The following is a 19928-nucleotide window of genomic DNA, read 5'->3' on the forward strand; positions in this document are numbered from 1 at the left end:
GCTCTGTTCAATAGGACTTTTTGTGGTGATGGAGATTTTCTATATCTGCACTGTGCAAGGACACTTGAAATGTGGCTAGAGTGACTGAAGAACTAATAGGATAATTTCATTTAAATTTAATTAATGTAAAATTAAATAACTGTGCCTGGCCAGTGGCTGCTGTATTTCAGGGTGGCTCTAGAATGTCTTCACCCTCAAAACATATACGTGAACATAAACATGGAGCATACAGTTCAGGGGCTCAGGGAGCTTCCAATTTTGCAAACTTGGCTGCCCAAAACCCTCATGGCTCCCCCACATGTGTGACTTTTTGATAAGCTTCAGTTTAGGGGAAAAGAAAAGGACTGTTACTTTAAAAGAAGGATGCAAGTCATGTTTTAAGCTGCGATCAGCCCTTTTACACTTTAATGGGAATGTGTTACAAGTTCTTTATTGGCAAGAGGGAGGACTTCTGGCACCAGGTAGAGACAGGAGTGAGATGGGAAAGAACTAAGTGAGGGAGCGACCCCAGCTTTTGCCTGCTCCTCAGTTACTAGTGGGAAATTCAATGCAAAAAAAAAAAAAAAAAAAAAAATGACCACACTGGAAGAAGGGCAGAACAAATTCATTTCTCCTCTCTTAGTGGCCCCACTATCTCTCTCCTTCTCCACTGTGTTGCCATGGTCTGTCCCCAAGGGCCAGCTCCTTGGTTGCTGCTGTGTCCCCGTTTTAGTTTGCTAAAGCTGCCGACTTTTACAAATGGGGATTTATTCGTTTACAAGCTTATAGTTCTGAGGCTGTGAAAATGCCCAAATCAAGGCATCAAGGGGCGATCTGGTGATCCTGGATCTGCTTACAGGGTCCTACTTACAGTGGGAGCACATTCACAGGAATGGATTTGCTTTAAGAACATGATCTTTTCTGGGGTACATAACAGCTTCAAACCATCACAGTCCCCAAGGCCTGGGGTGTGGTAAGCATTGGAGAAGTCTTTGTTGAATGAATGCATAAATGAATGCATGTGTGCATGAATAAAGCGACCAAGGGTGAGCAGTTTCCACCCTTCCCCTGTTCCAGGTCTTGAGTCACTTCTCCCGCAAGTCCTGAATGGGCTGCAGGGTGGGTGAGGCTGCCCTGAGGCTGCACTTTGGCTGCTCTGGCCCAGCCTGCTCATCATCAACCCTGGCCCCGCGACTACAACCCCCCACCCTCCATTCAGGAACCCCCTTTCCCGGGTCTTCAGACTCTCTGTGATGCCATTTTGCAGATGACTAATTTGAGGCCAAGACAATCGTCCTGCTGGATTTTCATAATCATGCCCATGGCAGATTTTGCACTCTAGTGTTGGACCCTGGGTCCCAGCAGGAGCCCAGATTGTGGGGCTCAGAGATTACAGAGAAGATCGCTTTAAAAGCGGCAGACATGGGGCCTCCTGCTCATACTATTTGGGGACCCTCTTTCAGAAAAAGAATAAAAAATTAGTCACAGGGCCTTGGAAGGGACAAAGGAGGGATCCCTAAGCTTAAATTCTTTGCCTTGGTATGGTTTAATTTTTTTAATTTTTTATTTGTTTCTGTTTTTAAAAGTTTGGATCCAGGAAAAGTGAGAAAAAACAAAACCCTCTGGGGATGGTCGGGATATAGGTTTTACCGTATTCAGGGTCACACAATTCTGGAGGAGCAGAAAGATGGCTGAAAATAAAATCACTCCCCACCCTGCTGGCAGGAGAAATGAAATACCACTAGCATTTGGGGGTAAGTCCTTTCAGGCCAGTGTCCACATAAAGCTTTTGCTTTGCTCTGTTCTGCTACAACAATACTGAGTGTGTGATTTTGTAACATTTTCCCCAGTTTATTGCAAACTCCGTATAAGTAAGAAGCCTGGAGCCGGGTAGCAAATGCTCAAAGGTGAGCCGAGGTGAGAGCCCAGGTTCTCCGTGCCCTCTCTTCTAGCCCCCTCTGACTTCCCACTCGGGGCTGAGAACAGAAGCGCCTTTGGGAATAATTTGGACACTGCCCAGCAAATAGGATAGGTCTGTCCAAACGTGTCCTAGAAGATCATGCAGTGCCAGGGCTCCAGGGAGCTGGGGGCCTTTCCAGCTTTAGCTGTTGTTTAACAACCAGAGGTTTACGCCAGCCTCAAGAGGAGGCTAATTATAGGCCCTGACTTGCCAAAGTACAGCTTGCTGGCCTGGCTTCTCCCATCTCCTTCACGGAGGGCAAGTCTAAAATAAGCCAACAGTCTCTGCCATTGAGCCCTAGAGACCCCCTCACTGTTCTCTTCCGGTAGCCCCCAGCTTGGCGGAGGCACGGTCCTCTCTGGTGTTAGTGGTTCACCAGCCTCCCAGCTGGAGAAGAGGAGGGGCTGAGGCCAAAAGTCAGGCTTGGAGCCTGCAGTGGAACAGGGAACATCTTTGTCTCTACCTGAGAAAATATTCATGAAATCTTCCCCAGGACTGAGAAAAGAAGAAGAGAGAAAGGAAGTTGTATTTGCTGAACACCTACAGTTGTGCCCAGAGGTGAGTTGGCACTGGCTTCCACTCACGTGTACTGGCTTGTAGTGGCTTACTAAGAGCTGACTGATAAATTTTCAGGAATTTTGTGTTAAACACAGCCATCATTAAAAATTAAATTATTTAAAGTTAAAGTTAAATAAATTATATAAAAGTGATGGTAATAAGTAGTCAAAGTCAGCAGTTACTAATTGTCTTACTATGACTATTACCTCTGCTCTTGAGGCTATTTGGACCTATTTTACCTGTATATGGTGGAAACACTATAGATATAGTGGCATCTCTTCCCAAATCGGCACTCAGTGACATGCTGATAGCTTGAAATCAGCCATAGGGACTGTGCCAGTTAGGATATATTATGTCCCCCAAAAGAGCCATGATCTTTTAATCCAATCTTGTGGGATATTTGGATTAGATTGTTCCCATGGAGATGTGGCCCACCCAACTGTAGGTGATAACTCTGATTGAATTATTTCCATGGAAGTGTGGCTCCATGCATTCAGCGTAGATCTTGATTAGTTTACTGGAGTCCTTTAAAAATAGCCATACAGGCCCAGACATTTGCTGACACTGATGTTTAGAGATGCCTGGAGATGTGGACAGAAGGACATTTGGAGATGCTGAGCTAAGAGATGCTAGCCCAGAGTTTGCTCTGGAGAAGTTAAGAGATACAAGCCCAGAGACATTTTGGAGAAAGCCATTTTGAAACCAGAACCCCAGATCAGTTGCCAGCCACGTGCCTTCCCAGCTAACAGAGGTTTTCTGGATGCCATTGGCCATTCTCCAGTGAAGGCATCCTCTTGTTGATGCTTTAATTTGGACATTTTCATGGCCTTGGGACTGTAAATTTGTAACCAAATAAACCCCCTTTATAAAAGCCAATCCATTTCTGGTATTTTGCATAACCAGCTTTAGCAAACCGGAACAGGGACTGTATTTACACTAGGGAAACTGGCAAACATTATAAATCAGTCTTTTTTTTCCCCAGAGAGCTGATTTTTAAGCAGTTACCAGCTCACTGACTGTGTCCCACACTGTACTAGATACTTAACATTCATGACTTCACTAAATGCTCACGGCACCCCTGTAAAGCTGCTGTCAACACATCCATTTTACAGATGAGGATGTTGAGGCCCAGAGAACTTAAGTAACTTGCCCCAAACCACTCAACTGGAACGTGGCAGAACCAGAATGCCAAACCAGGGCAGTGGGACTTGAAAGTGTGCATATTTTTGTAATCAGCTTTGGCAGCTAAAAGGCACATTCGAATCAAGACAGAGACAGTTGTGGAGGATCATTTTCTGCCTTATTTCTTGTGACATAGAAAAATCAGGATCCCTGGATCCTATTGGGGCTGCATCTTGAAGATAAAAAGATATTTTTCCTATTGTGTATGAGGATGCTAACCAGACCAAACCAAACTGAACCAGACCAGAATAAATCACCTTCCACTCCAACCCCCGAGCTTTTGTTTCAAAGCCCATAAGCTGAGAAGAGCTGGGGGGCAGATCTGTGGGTCCAGCTTTGAGGATTGCGGGGGGTTTGTGCTGCTGAGGACTTTGCTGCCAAATCCTACAGCAGAAAGACCATTTGTAGTTAAAACTGCAAAATGTGTACATATCCTGGCTGGTCCTCTTTGGTTTATAGCCAAAGTAGATGCTTAACAGAAGTGGATGGAAATTAACTTGGCCTGTCTGATCAACTTCTTTCCCAGGGAAGAGGGCAATAAAAGTACCAAGTATTGAGGTGTGTACAGGCACTGAGCAGATGCAATGAATACAAGTATACTTACGACCCTAGAACCAGTCCTGCTCTCCCTTCTAGTTGGGAAAAAAGTGTAAACTATTGGAAACGGTCCCCTCAGGGGTGAATGCTAAGGGCGGCAGGCTGGCAGCTTGCTACATGGTGTGGTGGGAGGGGCACAAGAAGTCCTTGTCTCCAACCAACTCTCCTTGCAGCCCATATGGAGCCTGAAATTCCACCACCAATGCTACAAGGCCAGGGCCCTGCTGAAAAGATCCACTGATTGTCATAGCATTGTGTGAATTGCTCTATGAAATGAAGCAGCCTTGGGGGAACAGGACTTGACAAGCCAGCTCTGATGGAGAGAGAGAAAAACGAGAGAAGCCTTCAAAGCAAACCATTCTGCCCAGGGAAGACAGCTTGGGTTGACCACCAGGGAAGCAGCCAGGGGTCCTTGTAGGTCTGGAGCCTGTTGTGGGAGGGATGGGGCAGGAAGGAAAAAAGGGGAGGAGACGGCTGCTGGCCTGTGTCAGTTTGAACTGCTCTCAGCTTGGCATTAAGCAACCTTTGTTTACTGTCCCAGCGCTGTCTTCCCCTTATCCTCTGCGTGGATCCTTCCTTTCACATACTTTATACCAGTGGTTCTCAAAGTGTGGTCTGTAGACCAGTGGCGACAGCATCATTGGGCACTCGTGAGAAAGGAAAATTCTCAGGCCCCACCTCAGATATGTGGATCGGAATCCCTGGGGGTGGATCCCAACGTGCCTCTCTGAGAACCACTGCTCCCCACAGACCTGCCTTCAGTCTTTCTCATGCAGCCCGGTCCTCGCTCGCTCGCTGGGAGCCCTTGCTGCCTGAGACACCCCACCCCACTTTAAGCTCCTCTCAGGCATGGCTTCCTCTAGCAGGTCTTTTTATTCATTCTTGCCTTCAGTGCTTCAGGACATGATTATTGGTGACTCTGGGCCAGGCTCTGTGCTGGTTGTAGGAGATGAGTTTACACAGGGAGGTGAGGTGCAGATCATGGAGAGTGGCCTTGGAGACAGTGGCAAGGCGGTGAGACTTACTGGGAAGCCACTGAGAGGTTTTGAGCAGGGCCCAAGAGGGATCTCATCTGAGTGTTAGGTAGATCCCGCTGACCATGCAGGCAGGGTGGATTGTAAGGAAACAGCTAGGAGACTTTTGCAGTGGTCCAGGGAGACATGATGGCTTCTTTAACTATGGGGGTTGTAGGGAAACGGGCAAGAAATAGACAGGTTTAAGACGTACTTGGGGAATGGAACAGACAGTTCTTGGTGACGGAGCTGGCGTGGGGAAAGTGAGGAAGCGGCATCAGAATGACACCTTGGTTTTTAACTTGAGCTACTGATGCCCCTCCTCCCACCTGGGGTTGTTCCTGCATCTGAATCCCCTCCTCCTTATCCCTATCTTATCTCACGTAGTATAAACACCTTGCAGACAGTGGCAGATCTCTCTCACCACCCAGCTCCTCCAGTCGCCAGCTTGGGCCAGTTACTCAGGGTCCATAAAGCTAAGCTTTGGTTTTCTTATCCATAAAAGGAGGATACTACTACTCCCTACCTCCCAGGCAGTTGTGTAGTGAACTGAGCAGATGAAACTAAAGCACTCGGCAGACTGCCTGGCGCAGAGTAAGCGTTCCATGAATGGTGGCCATAATTATTACTGCTATTTGTCTTTGTACCAAGCAGCTAAATGGACATCCAACTGAATTGGGTGGGTTTGTGCACCTCGCTCTGTTCTTGCTCCATTTTTCCAGAACACACATGCTGTCCCATGAAAACTTCCATTGTTATTTTGACTTGTCATTTTTTTCTTTCAGTTTTTCCTGTCATAGTCATTTGAAAAGCCCAGATCACTGGTGCTATGGGGAGGAGGATTTTATTCCTGCCTACTACTATCCTCACTGTGGATGTAGTTATTAAAATAAATGGAGCTGGCAATGGTGGGCAAGGAATGGACCATTAATTGTGCTTAAAAGGCAAGGACAAGCAGCATTTTAAAAAGGGTTATCATTTGAACCCAAGCGTATAATTAATGCTTTAGTTGGAGTTGAAAATATTGGCATCCTAACAGCTAGAGCTGCAGGCTTGGGGAGGAGGTGGGCAAGGCTGGGGACTTGGGAAATAAATCTCTGCTGGTGCTGTGGCAAGATGCAAGATTTGCTTTGGAAACTCTTCTCACATTTATTAGACTTTCACGTTTAGGAGGGAAACTGAGGATGACTTGCTTCTAGCAACAAATGGACAAGATCATTATCTGTCTCTAGCACTCCAGTGATAAATTCTTATCAAAATGGCAAAGAGCTCTATTACCGAGCCCAACAGATGCTTCTCTGCTGCCATCTTGACGCCCCAGCAACCTTTGTCAAAGACATACTTTTCTCTCTCTTGGCTTCTATGACACCACTCTCTTCTGCTCTTCCCCTCTTACTTCATTGACATTCTTTCTCTGTTTCCTTCACTAAGTCTTTCTCCTTTAGCTGACCTCTAAATTCTAGAGTTTCTCAGGGTTGATCTTGGAGCTTCTTCTTTTAATTTGCATTTTCTTTCCTAAAGTGATTGTGGTCTTGAATGGTCACATGGATTTAAACACCGTCTTTGTGCTATCTCCACCCTCTCCTGCTTTACTCATCCCGCAAAACTCGGCTCAGGCCTCACCTTCTGAAACACTACCTCCAGGCTGGCCTGGGCAGCTTCTGTACTCCCCATAGTCCCAGAGGATAAATCTCAATCACGGGAGTTGTCATGAGGTATTTTATTCTGATCTTGATCTATCTTTCTTTACCACTGAGCTTTGTGCTTATCGGGACAGAGACAGTCTTTCATTTTTGCCTCCTCAGTACCTAAGTCAGAGCCTGACACATAGTACGTACTCAATAAATGTTTGTTAACAAAGCAGACGAAGCAGGCTAGTGAAGGAGAGCCAACTCACATACAACAATGACAACCATATAAGGCAGAACATAATTAGATGTATAGAACTGAGAATAAGATGCCTGAGAAGAACTCAAGTTTTACAACCAAATTTTCTTTAAAACTCCAAATAGAAGCAACCAAACAAATCAAACCCAAACATTTTTAAAAGCACTTACTACATCTTATGTCCATGCTAAGCCCTTCACCGGCATGATCTCACGTAACCCCGCAATAACCCAATGTAATAGGCCATGCAAAACGGGCATACCTTAGTTATTCCCATTACACAGATGAGGGAACCGAGGCCCAGAGAGTATAAGAAACTTGCATGCAGGACTAAGTGGCCTAGCTAGAAATTAAACCCAGATTTGTCTGACTCCACAGCCCATGCTCTTTTTTTCTTTTTAAAAAACTTCTTTTTATGGGAAATATATAAAAGTATATAAAGGCAGACAGATAAGAGTAATGACCTCCTCTACCCATCACCCCACTTTAAGATTATAATCTCATGGCTATTTTTTTTATTTCTACCCCCACCTCTGAGATTATTATGCAGCAAATCCCAGAAAACATGTCACTTCATCTGTAAATATTTCAGTAATCTATGATCACTTTATTTTGTAGTTCTTGTATTATAATTAAAAAAAAATTATCAAAGTAATACCTGTACTTGGTTAAAAAAGTTAAAGTGAAGACCTTATAAAGAAAAATATTTCCCTGCCTCACGTCTTCCTATACCATGCCTTCCTTCCTCCCTAGCAGTTTCTGTTTTTCCTTTGTTTAGGGCTTACCCCTGTATTTCTACATATCTGCTTGTTTTCTTGAGTAATGAGCAATAGACACCATTTATTGACTTCCCAGCATGGCAGATGAAGATTTAGGTCACTCACACCCACCCCTCTTTCCCGTTAGTGCTGTCTTGGTAACTTTAAATAATAAAGGTCTATTTCTTGCCATATCAATAATAGTTTCTTTCTTGCACTCACTCTCTTCCTTAGAATCACAGATAGAAGACAGTTTAATTACTAAATTCTACTGAAGACTCTGTGAAATATAGGTCCTTTCTGCTAAGGATTATGATGCAGATGCCCTGGGCGAGCAGAGGCTATGGGCAGATGGCCAACTGGTGACTTATTTCCCAACTGAGCATCCTCAAGCCTGCAGAGTAATGTCAGCTATTTGATTATTTTTCACGATGCTACATGTTCCAGGGCAGGCCTGCAAAACTCACCCATCTTGCCTTACCACCATGTTTGAATTGTGATCCTAACATCAACAGCTCAGCTTGTAAAATGGAGAAGTTTTATTGTGATAGTTCCAGGCACATAGAAATCCCTTAATAGACATTCATTAAATGGATGAATAAGAGATACACATGTAAAGTAAAGTGCTGAACAGATGAAACAACAATTAGAAACCAATTCACAAGCATCCAATTGGCAAACCTTTTAGTCTTACAATACCAGGGGAGGTGAGGTTGTGAAGAAAGCAGAGTGATCACACATTGTTTGTGGGAGGGGTAAATCGATTTTACCACTTAGACCCAGCCTTTCTCTTCCTAAGTATTGACCCAGAGAAGGGGTCAAACTATTTCTTATAAAGGGCCATATTGTAAATATTTTAGGCTTTGTGTGTTTGTCACAATGATGCAATTCTGCCTTTGTAGCATTAAAGCAGCTGTAGATGATTTGTACATGAATGGGTATGGTTATGTGCCAATAAAACTTTATTTACAAAAACAAATATATGTTGGGCCAGAGTTGGCCCACATATAGTTTGTTCACCCTGGCCTAGAGAAACTCTTCCATGTGTGCATGAGAATGTTTATGCCTCCCTCCTCTTTGTGAGAGAGGAAAATTGGAAGCAACCTATGTCCATCAATGGAAAAATTCATAACCTATAATATATATAATGAAATACTACATGTATCAACATGGATAAATCTCAAAAACACAATGAGGAGTGGAGAAAGCAAGTTGCAGAAGGAAACAGTATGATATAATTTAATATAAAGTTTAAAATCATGCAAAACCATCCTATAAAGGCATTTGCATACACATATAGGGAATGTAGAACAACATCTGTGAGAATGATAAATGCCAAATTTAGAGCAGTGGTGATCTCTGGGGGAAGGGAATTCAATCAGGATGGAGCCCAAAGGGGGTTCCAATTGTATCTGAAATCTTTTATTTTACATGCTAAAAAAGAAGGTTGGCAGCAAATAACATTAAATTGACACTGCTTCGTGTCAGGTACCCTTTTTATATGTTCGAAATATTTTGTAATTAAGAAGAAAAAATGAGATAACATAAACAAAACCAACACACACAAAAGCTAGCACAGTGGTTGGCGCATAGTAGGTCTCCGAGGTCCACAGAGTGAGGCTGGGTGGGGCAGCTTTGATGGACAAGGTAAGTCAGAGGGAGAACCTGAAAGGCAGGTAGGAAATGAATAGGTGGGGGGAGGGCAGGGGCTCTAGAGCACAGAAAAGGCCTTGTGGAGCAGCAGGGAGTGGAGGTGGAATGGAATTCACAGGTGGAGTCAGGGTCAGAGGGCACTGCAGGCAGACAGCAGAGCAAGGCAGTGTGAAGGTGCGGGGACCACCACAGCGCTGTCAGTCCTGTGTGGGGACGTGGCGGAGGCCGTGGGCGAGGGGGCTGCAGAGGTGAGGGCCAGCTGTGTGGCCAGGGGCCGAGGGCCACCATCGGTCCGGCTCTCCAAAAGGTACTTTGTGCTTCCCCGAAGATGGCCCTGCAGAAGCGGTTATCCCTGACTTCCTTCTGACAAGATTTGTTCCCTGGGCACTTGCCAATGTCAGAGGAATTTGTGTTCCTCAGAAATACACTTGGGACTTGTTGAGGCTTAAACCAAATTACAAGCTCGTCTCATTTCAGGCGTGGCTGCTGTAGTACATACTGTCAATGCACCGCCCACATTCCCTTGGGTTTTTTTTTAAACATTTTTATGTGCCCCACCCCCCTCCAATTTTGGTGTACTTCCAATTCCAACAGTTATATGACCTTGGAAAAATTATTCAACTGATCTGTGCTTCAGTTTCCTTATCTATAAAAAGAGGTCATTAAAGTATCTGCCTGTAGGTTTGCTGTGAGGTTAAATGAGTTAAAATATGCAAAACCTTCAGGGCAAATTCTGGCACATAGTAGGTGCTCAATAAATGTTAGTTTCTTAACCTCCACTGGAACTTAAGTGCAATCAAGAAGTAGATGTGCTTTACCATGTGAGCCTGGGCCTTCAAACCCGGGCTAATTTAATGAAGGGAATAAATCATTCTCTGTTTCATGGACGTATAACGTAAATTTGGGACAGGATATACAATTCAGTGGATTGTTGGTAGGGTAGATATGGCCAAAATTTGATTGAAAGAGTTCTAGAAGATTCCTCATTCTTCCTTGCCTTAGATTCCACTCCCTCTCCCGCTCCCCAAGGCAGCTCAGCTGACAAGCAGGAGACGGGTTGCGGCTCTTGGTCTGGGAATGGGATCCTGATAGTTAGAGGATTAGGGGAGGGCAGGGGAACAGTTAATCTTGGATGAACATCAGCAAGAGGGTATAGGGACTTAAAGAATTAGATTTGGACTGGAAAACCAAAGTTCAAACCCTGGCTCTCTTTTACACCAGGCACTATATTTTGTGACTGAGCCTCAGTTTCCTCATCTGTAAAAGGGGGGTGATAGCGCCTACTCTGCTTATTCCAGAGGGAGGCTGTGGGAATCTAGGGAGACACAGCAGGGGAGAACATGCCTGGTGCCGAGTCCCAGCTTAGGTGCTGAAGCGGGGGTGTTCAGAGAACCTTGCAATTGCGTAGTCAAGATTATTCTTGGAAATCCCTTCAAAAGGTGCCATCTTGGAGGCCCACAGTCAATAAGACCACCACAGCTGGAGTTTCTCTCCAGCATTTGGATAAATTGTTGTTTTTTGGGTATAACTCCAGATGAGGTAGTTGACTTAAGGAGCCATGCTAGCTGGAAAATTCCTGACTTGAAAAACCAGCCTCTTCCTCAATGTGGCATAATCCTCTCATCATAAGAGGCACGGGGGAAGTGAGCCTGTTGGAAGAGGAAGCAAATTCATGCCTTCCGTTGCATGCTCAGTACAGGGCATATCCTCATGCAAGGAGCAGAAATGTCAGCATCAACTCTTTCCCCTACATTTGCTCAAGATAAATGCATATTTGAGATGTAGGGCGTTAGAGCAGGAAGTGGAGATCAAAGCTGTGCGGTTGCCTCCCACACTGGAGAGTGAGGCCTCTCAGAATTCTTAGCCATCTGTTCCAACTCAAGTCAGAAATGCTATTACAGGGTTTTAGAATGCAGAGGGCCCCCAAAGATCACGGAAGTTGGAGAATCAAGGCACAGTGAGGTTTAATGGATTGTTCCAGGTCCCATTGCAATTTCTTTGCCTTTTTTAGTCAAGCAGCAAGGACTCATGGAAAGATCATGGACTTTGCTTTGGAGACAGGGCTTCAAACCCTGTTGTGTTATGTGGTGATTGTGTGATGCTGTAAAAGTCTCCTTATTTATACAATGGAGATAAGCAAAGTTTCTCCTTGGGGTTGCAAGATGATTAAAAGAAATGTAAGTGTAACAGTATGTTAAATTGCCTGGGCAGGAGACAGAACTGGGACTGGAAATTCGCTGCATCCCTCTTAGAGTGCCCCTGAGTTGCTCCAGTCCTGGGGAGCAGATGTGGAACCTGTGACAGGCATGGCAGCCTGGGGTCATTTGTAAGGGGTCCTATCCTAGAGGGCAGTATGCTAGGGTGAGGGGATGCTGCTTGGGGCAGAAATTGGGGGATTGCAAGCAGCCAGCTGAAGGATAGGCTTGCCTTGCAATTGATCCAACAGGGGAGGCTCAGAAGAATCCAGAAAAATGTCCCCAAGAGAAAGAACCTACTTTAAACTTTGGCCAGGCCCAGAGACTGAAGCCATCCTACAAGAGTATCTGACAAGGGAGAACTTTCCTGCCCTCCTTCCTTCTCCTTTCTTCCTGCTTAGACTTTGGCTGGACAGGAGGGCAGAGGGTACAGGGAGAGCAGAAAGAAAGAGAGAAGAAAGTGATCTGGTCCCCTTCCCAGGGGTTGGGTTTTGATCATCCTTGGGGGAGGGGGAGAAGACGAGGGTTGACATGTTGAATATATATTGACTAGACACTCTAGTTACTGAATTGAGGCTGTATTTAGTGACTTGAAGTAATCATGGAATGTTCAGTCACCTACCTGTGATCAGAAAAATCATGGGAGAATCCACATTTTCATCTAGGGATAAGAGACAGCATCTACCTCCCACTGAGAAGGCTGAAAGGGATGGTGGGGGAGAAAATCCAAAGCTGTTTTCATAACTACATCTTATGAGTCCTTCTTGTTCAATGTATAGTTGACATCATCCCACACCCAGCACTGGATTTGGTGCATGGCAGGCACTTGACAGCATGGGTCCAATGTGTGGATTCATTTACTCAGCATCCCTCTGAGGTCCCCAGGTCCTGGATTTCCAGGACTTTGACTCTTCTATTTGGATTCCCATGGAGCCTGGGGCATGGTGGACCCACCTTCAGTGCCTGATGAGTGACAGAGAAAAGCTGAGCTCTGTGCCAGCTCTGTAGTAGCTATGGTGACAGGTGTTACACTGTCGAGGCTGTTGGTGAGGAATGAGACAGGGCCAACGTGTGCCTGAATCACTAAAGCTCTGTACACCTACAACACTAATTTCACCTACAGACAGGAGGTGTAGACTAACCACTGACACCGACAAAGCCTTTTCTCACGCATGTTATTTTCCTTTAAATTTTAAACAAGCCCATGAGACATTTAATTATCTTCTTCCTTTTGCAGATAAGGCAGATGAGGGTGGGGGAGATTAGTGTCCTTTGTGAACTGAGACTGAAACTCAGGACCCTGACTCCAAACTCAAGCTCTGATCTAAAAACCAAAGCAATGCAGAATGCAACTGAAAGAGGAGGGGGCTGAGGAGGCTTCCTCCATCACAAATGGAAGCAGAAGAGAATAGGAACAGGCTTGTTGGCTAATATATGCAAAGTTGCAAGGCAGAATGAAATTTTATGGTTGATTTATAATCCTCAGGAAATTGGGAGCTGTTGTGGAAATTCTGACATGAGCGGAGTGGAGTGACTGCCGGATGATAGAAACTGCGAGGCTGGTCTCTCGGGATCTAGGTGGCTTTGGCAGTGAGAGGATGATTATAGGAATCCAGGACTTGACACAAATAACATTTGCAGCTGGGTGATTAGGTATGCAAGACAGTTCCCAGAGCAGCCAGCAGGTGGTGCCACTTGTCAAGAGAATCAGGTTAGAGGCAGCAGCCCGGGACTCCACCCATCTCCAATTTGGCCCAGAGGCCACCCTAGGATTTCTGCCACAAATTAGGATGCTCCTGAGAAACCAGGGTTCTTTCCCCGTGTGCCACTGTGCAAAAGCTAATTCTTTGCCCCTGGGGTGCTGCAGAGTTGGCTGGGCAGATGGTGGCGGGAGTACCAGGCAGTCCTAGTTATTTAAACTATGTACCACAAATAACGACACAAAAGACGACCACAGTTTATTGAGCATTTACCATAGCCAGGCCCTACGCTATGGGCTCTAAATAGATTTAATCTCCACAACAACCCTCTGGTGTGAATATTATCATCATTATTTTGTAGATGAGAAAATTTGAAATTCAGGGAGATCTGTCTTAGGTCCCAAGGTCAGTCAATGGCAGAGCCAGAGTTTAAACCCAGTTCTTTTGGCCTCCATAGCTTGCACCATTAACCACTGTGATATACACTGTCTGCTTCATTCCTTCAATTCATTCCTTCGCTCATTTGCAATTTCATGCTGTACTTACTGTGTGCCTGGCATTGTGCTAGATGTTAGGCTCAGGAATGACCAGACCATACGTTTGCTTTTGAGGATTCTAAGTGTAACCTGGAAGCCCAGAATTATAGTAGTGGGGTGATCGGGTCTTGATGGCTATGTGCTCCCGAAGGGGAAGAGAGTCTCACATGAATCTAGGCGTGATGCTGGGACCTGTCCAAGTTAGAAATTGCAGCTGCTTGTTGGTTTAATTTAATTCAGGTTTTTGTGATTTTGGATCAGCTGCGGGCTTTGCTTTCTCAATAAAGCCCCTCTTTAGCCAATCTCTCCCTTGACTGTCAGTTGGCAAGACCTGGGATATATTTGAGTAGGTGTGGGGAGTTAATAAAACTGCGGCTTCATTGATGTTGGGGAATAGGCCACCACTGACCCTCGGGAATGAAGGAGGAGGCCAACATATGAGAACATTCCTGGGGTTAGCCAGCCAAGCCACTGAACCTCACAGGATCGGGGGAGTGGACTCACTGGAGGGCCTTCTCATCTCTTCAGCTTCATCCACTAAGTAGATAATGATGTGCAGCGACAGAAAGGTCTATAGTCAGAGGCTTGGGAGATCAGACAATCCCACCCTCTCACTTCACAGATGACGAGCCTCAGAGGGAAAGGGATTTTCCCAGGGCACACAGCTTGGCAGCCAGAAGTGAAGACAGAGGTGGAAGCCAGCTGTCCCAGGTCTCTTTGTGTCTCATGACCACTTGCCTGCCAGAGTCCTGGGGGAGAATCTGGCCTATTTCTGTGTGCACACAAGGAGATATCAGTTTGATCCAATCCCTTCATTTAACAGTTTAGGAAACTGAGGTTCAGAGAGGTGGAGCAACTGGTCCAAGGTCACACAGCAACTTAGTGATGGTACTTGTCCAGGCTTTCTGTCCCACAGTTTTACTTTCTGAACCCTAAACCAGTGCGAGTGATTTGAGAGGATTTGAGGTCTGATTTCAAAATGCAAAAGGAAGTAATGGTGACGTGAATTCCGCACAGAATCTTTTTAAATGGCATTTGAGGAAATAGGACAAAATGTTTGGAATCAGGATTATAATGTGAAAAAATAGCTACCTTTTATTAACTGATTACTTTGCTTCCATTCATTCATTTAACCAATATTTATTGTGCACTGTCCCAGGGGCTGGAGAAATGTCAGGGAGCAAAAAAGGCTAAAAGTCCTGGCCTTTCTGAAGCTCACGTTCTAGTTCACATGCATTATCTCCCAGAGTCCTCAAACGACCCTGTGGAGTAGGGATTATTTCCTCCTAATCTATAGATAAGGACCCTGCCTCGTAGGGGATTAGTATCCTGACCACAGCCTCGTTTCTTACGATAAACCTGCGCCCGGAACTTGACTTGTTTTGGTTCTTCCTCTGTTTATAGGGTAGGTAAGATGGCCAAGACAGACCCCTGGGGTCCCAGAGATGCGTCCTGCTCCGCATTTGTGAGCAGGACCCTCACCCTCACCCTCGCCCAGTGGCCCTGCCTGGAAAAGGCAGTGCAGCCCCATGGCCTGAGCGTCCTGCAGGCTGTGCGTGAGGGCCCCCGAGACCCCAGCTCTGTCTCTGCAGTCCTCCCCTCCGCGGTGGACAAGGCGGATGAGGAAGCTCAGTTTGGGTGTGAGAAAGTAAACAAAAGGCCCTGACAGCTGGCGGCTCACAGCTGGGCCATGGTATTCTTAAGCGAGCATAAACATTCACAGAATTTCAGGGTCGTCAAACAAAGTCACTCTGTGATCACAGTGGAAAGAGACAGGGGCAAGGCCACTCTGTAGTCATGTCTGAACATGGAGGCAAGGACACGCTGCATCCACAGAAATAACCAAACATCCCCTCTTCCGGCCAACACGAGTGACGAGCGATTACTGCTTCATTACCAATGACAACTCTGTGCCTGCCTCATGCCTCCTGCTTCCCGGATAGAAATTATTAAGCTACCCAATAATTGAATTGCCCCCCCCCCACTTCCTGAGAGCATCAAACGTAGAACAAAACCTTGCTTCCCTAAAGCTGCTTCCATACCAGTCAGCCCAAGCCCAAATCTCAAACAAGCTCCTCCTAACTCCCTCTTCCTGAGAGGTCCCAGGTTCTCCCTGTGTGTTTCTATTGAACCTGTGTCCAACTCAAGGGGTGTTCTTGGTGGTCTTTGGCTGATGGGCTTCAGCAGGTGCATGCTTCACCCCGACCCAGGACCCATGGGGCTTTGTATTCAGGGACCCCTCCTGCTGCATGTGGCTTCTCACCTCCCAGGACTGAACTCTTTCAGCAATTTGAGTAGCCAGGTGGTGGGGGGAGGTGACCACCCCTGGAGTCTTTGGAAACTGCTGATGTGGGTGTGCATTTTAGGCGGAGACCTCCTCCCACCCATGCTGGGGACCCAACCCTGTGGCGAGTGATTGGGGGAGCTGGGGCACCACTGGAAGCTGCTGAACTCTACTCAGATAAAGACATTCTGGGTCCAAGGGCGGTAGCTCAGCACATTTTTCTGAGCATTAAAATCACTGAAAAAGAAAAATAGAAATTCCTGGGGTGGGAGTGGGGAGTGGAGTTTGCACATTCCCTGGGAGCAAAGCTATTAAACGGTAAAGTCCCAGGACTGAGCTGTCTGACAAGCTGGAAGCCAGCCCAGCCTCACACATCCTAGTTAAAGCAGTTCCAGTTAGAGCTGTGCTTGGGTAAGGATCAGTCATCGGTTCTGACAGTTTCTTTCAAATTAAAAGAGATGGAGAATGAGGAGAAAAAGGAGGCACATTCCAGAGTTTAAACTCCCAGTGGAGAGAGGCCTTTCTGACTCCGTCTCGGGCTTCTCAAGCAGCAGGTGCTCAGAAAGTACTGAGTGGGTCTGTTTACCCCATAGTGTTCTGGGGTCTGAGGCGGGAGTAACACCGGCCTTAAGAATGAGTGTAACAGGGGGCTTTTAGTAATGTTTTTTTTGGAGGGTGGGGGAAGGGGTGTAGAAACAACACTGAATTCATGCTGGCTGGGACACTAAAGTCTCTGGGCCTCAGTTTCTTTATCTATAAAGTGGGCATAACCCCATCTCCCTGGGTAACTGCATGTACATTGTGAGAAGAGCAAATGAGGCTGTTAACAGAAGTTCTTTCTGAAACTTGCAAGTGTCACACCAGCCTGAGGGCCTTATCTGATACCAGCAATTCACCGGGAAGGTATTGAATTTGTTTCCCAAATCCATGATTTTGTTAGGAAAGGAACTAAATCTTGTTTCCCAAATCCATGATTTTGTTAGGAAAGGAACTAAATCTTGGAGGTGAACCTGGAGAACTCCCGAAGCCCCTGTATCCATGCCAGGGGGTGGCTGGGATCTGGGACTCCTGACGGCGGGCCTGGCAGGGCTGGCTTTGAGAGTGTGAATTCTGCATTGGAGCCCCGGGCCCTTAGCTCAAAGGGCTCGCTCCCAAGCTTCTGCAAGCTGTCCAGAACACCACCACGAGCATTTCGCTCCCCAAACAGAGCCCCTTTAGAAACCGGGCACCCGTGAACTGCTGAGACGCTGTAGGGATTTTTCCTCCCTGTCTCATTTATTCCTCACAATAACCCATGGGAAAGACAATTTCATCTTCATTATGCAGATAAACAAAAGGATCTAGGAAGTTAGGATTCCTTGGCAAGTAAGTAATAACGAATTCGTCTATCAGCTAATGTGCCTCCTAGGAGTTGGCTGGGAGCAGGCTTGAGTGAATGGGCTCTTCCTGGGGTGGTGGAACTAATGTGTGGTGCAATTTATAGCTGGGGCTCCCTGGTGGGCCCTGGGCAGCATGGGCCAGAAGGAGGGGCTGTGGAGGTGTGGGGTAGAGGGCAGGGGGATATTGGGGGTAGGCTGGGCGTGTGTGGGGTAGGGGCACTTAGAATTCCCACAGGGTACTTTGCCTCCTGCATACTGTCGCCCAGAGCCTGCTGAAAGGATCCTTTCTGACTTCAGTTCATTTCTCTCTCTATGCTGTAGTGTTTCCCTTCAGACTTATTTAAAGTTATTCATTGGCCCCTGAAATAAATAAATAAAAATTACAAGCTGCTTTCCAGTGGCAGGCCAGTTTTGCCATGAAGTTTTCCCCTTGCTGGGTACACACTGCTGTCACTACCCACTGATAGCAGCTGAAATCATTCCCATTTCTGCTGAGTAATGCATTCGTGGCAGTCAGCTCTACTAGCTCATTTACAACCAGACAAATGAGTCTTTATGTGCTTTTCCCCAGCCAGACAATGACAAACTAGGTTTTGTTTTCCAAAATTGAGCCCTCAAGTTTGGTGGATCAGCATAACTCTCTGGGGAAATGCTGGGGACCCTGTGCTACATTCTGGGTGAGGAGAGGCCCTTGGAGAAGCAAGCAAATCCTTCCGCTGTTCTGTCAATAATTCTCCATAAAGAGCCACCATATTTGTGCCAGATGCCTGGGTTAAGCTTTAATTTAGTTCTTCTTGAGAGGGTAGCCAATTAAAAGGTCTTTGCTATTCTGCATACACACAGATTTTTAATTTTGTTGGATTTTTGTTTTGAGAGGAGGTTGTTGGGATGGGCCTTTTCCTCTTCTACTAGGATGTGCCTGTGGCAGGGTTGGGTTGCTTCTCTGAGGGCCTCAACTACCCAGGACAGAGTGGGACTGCCCCATCCCCAACAGCCTGTTGGCAAGACATCCTAACAATGCAAAAGAGTAGATACAGCCCAAAGCTAACCTCCTCCTACCCCTGTTTCCAGTCACCCAGTTCCTCTTACCAGAAGCATCCCCAGAGAGATCAGAGAGAGTATGCTAGCCCACCTTAAAAAAAAATACCCAAAACCAAAATAACACACAAATAGCAGCTGAGCATGGACATTTGCAACTTGCTTTTTCATTCAACAGTATATCTTGTTGGCATTAGCTCTACATCTGTTTATAATAAGTCTCCTTGCTCTTTCCTTACAGCTGCAGAGGATTCCACTGAACATTATTTAGCTATAACCAGACAATTAGGTTGTTTCTAGCATTCTTTTCTGGTCTGGGATTTTAAAGAAACCCTCCTAGCCCTAACTTCAGGGTTCTGATGTGAAGCCTTGAGCCTGTCTGGGTCTGTATCCAGCTTTCACTGCCCAACCAGGTGTTGAATACATACTATGGTTCAACTGATCTAATTCCAGGAAAAAAAATACTATGGTATTTTAAAAATTGGGATTGCATTGAATTTATAAACTTAGTAAGGACTGACATATTTATGCTGAGTCTTTCCATTCAGGAATATGGGATTTCTTTCTGTCTGTTGAAGAATACTTTTGTGCCTCTCAAGAGGGTTTTATTATTATTCATATAGATTTGGGAGAATTTGTTAAGTTTATTCATGGCATTTTATTTTTTATCATAAGTAAGACTTTCTCTTCCATCATATATGTTTTTTCTTGAATAAATAATTTTATTAGTGGTTGTTCATTATCTCTGAATTGTTGCTTTTTATTTTTTTAATTTTTTAATTTTTAAATTTATTTTTTTGTATTTTTTGTTGATATATAAGGCTATTGATTTTTTTTTATGTTATTACATATCCTGTTGCTTTACTAAAGTTTCTTATTGTTACACAGTTTTTACATTGATCCTTTTGGGTTTTCCAGAAATATAATCCTATCTACAAATAGACATGATTTTCCCTTTTCCTTTCTAATTCTTAAGGCTCCAATTGCTTTCTTTCATCCAATCACATTGAGCACTACTTCCAATCAATGTTACATAGTAGTAGGGATAGAGGGCACCCTTTTCTTGTCCCTGACTACTGTGGGAAGGCCTCTAGTGCTGCCCCTTAGAGAGATTTTATCCCATCAAGGAGATACCCAAACATCCTCATTATTCGGATGAGAAGCTGAGATGAAGGGAGGTCAATGAAGAACTTGGTTCAAAGTCCTGCA

The 19928-nt window shown here is 45.4% G+C and overlaps 1 protein-coding gene across 1 annotated transcript in view; it reads right to left on the minus strand.

Moving 5' to 3' along the window:
- The window catches only part of BFSP2 (beaded filament structural protein 2), a 60103-nt gene that overhangs the window by 32224 nt on the left and 7951 nt on the right, over window positions 1-19928 (minus strand). The gene's annotated exons all lie outside the window — the stretch shown is intronic.

Source organism: Choloepus didactylus, chromosome 1 (genome assembly GCF_015220235.1).
Source record: "Choloepus didactylus isolate mChoDid1 chromosome 1, mChoDid1.pri, whole genome shotgun sequence".
Taxonomy (NCBI): domain Eukaryota; kingdom Metazoa; phylum Chordata; class Mammalia; order Pilosa; family Megalonychidae; genus Choloepus; species Choloepus didactylus.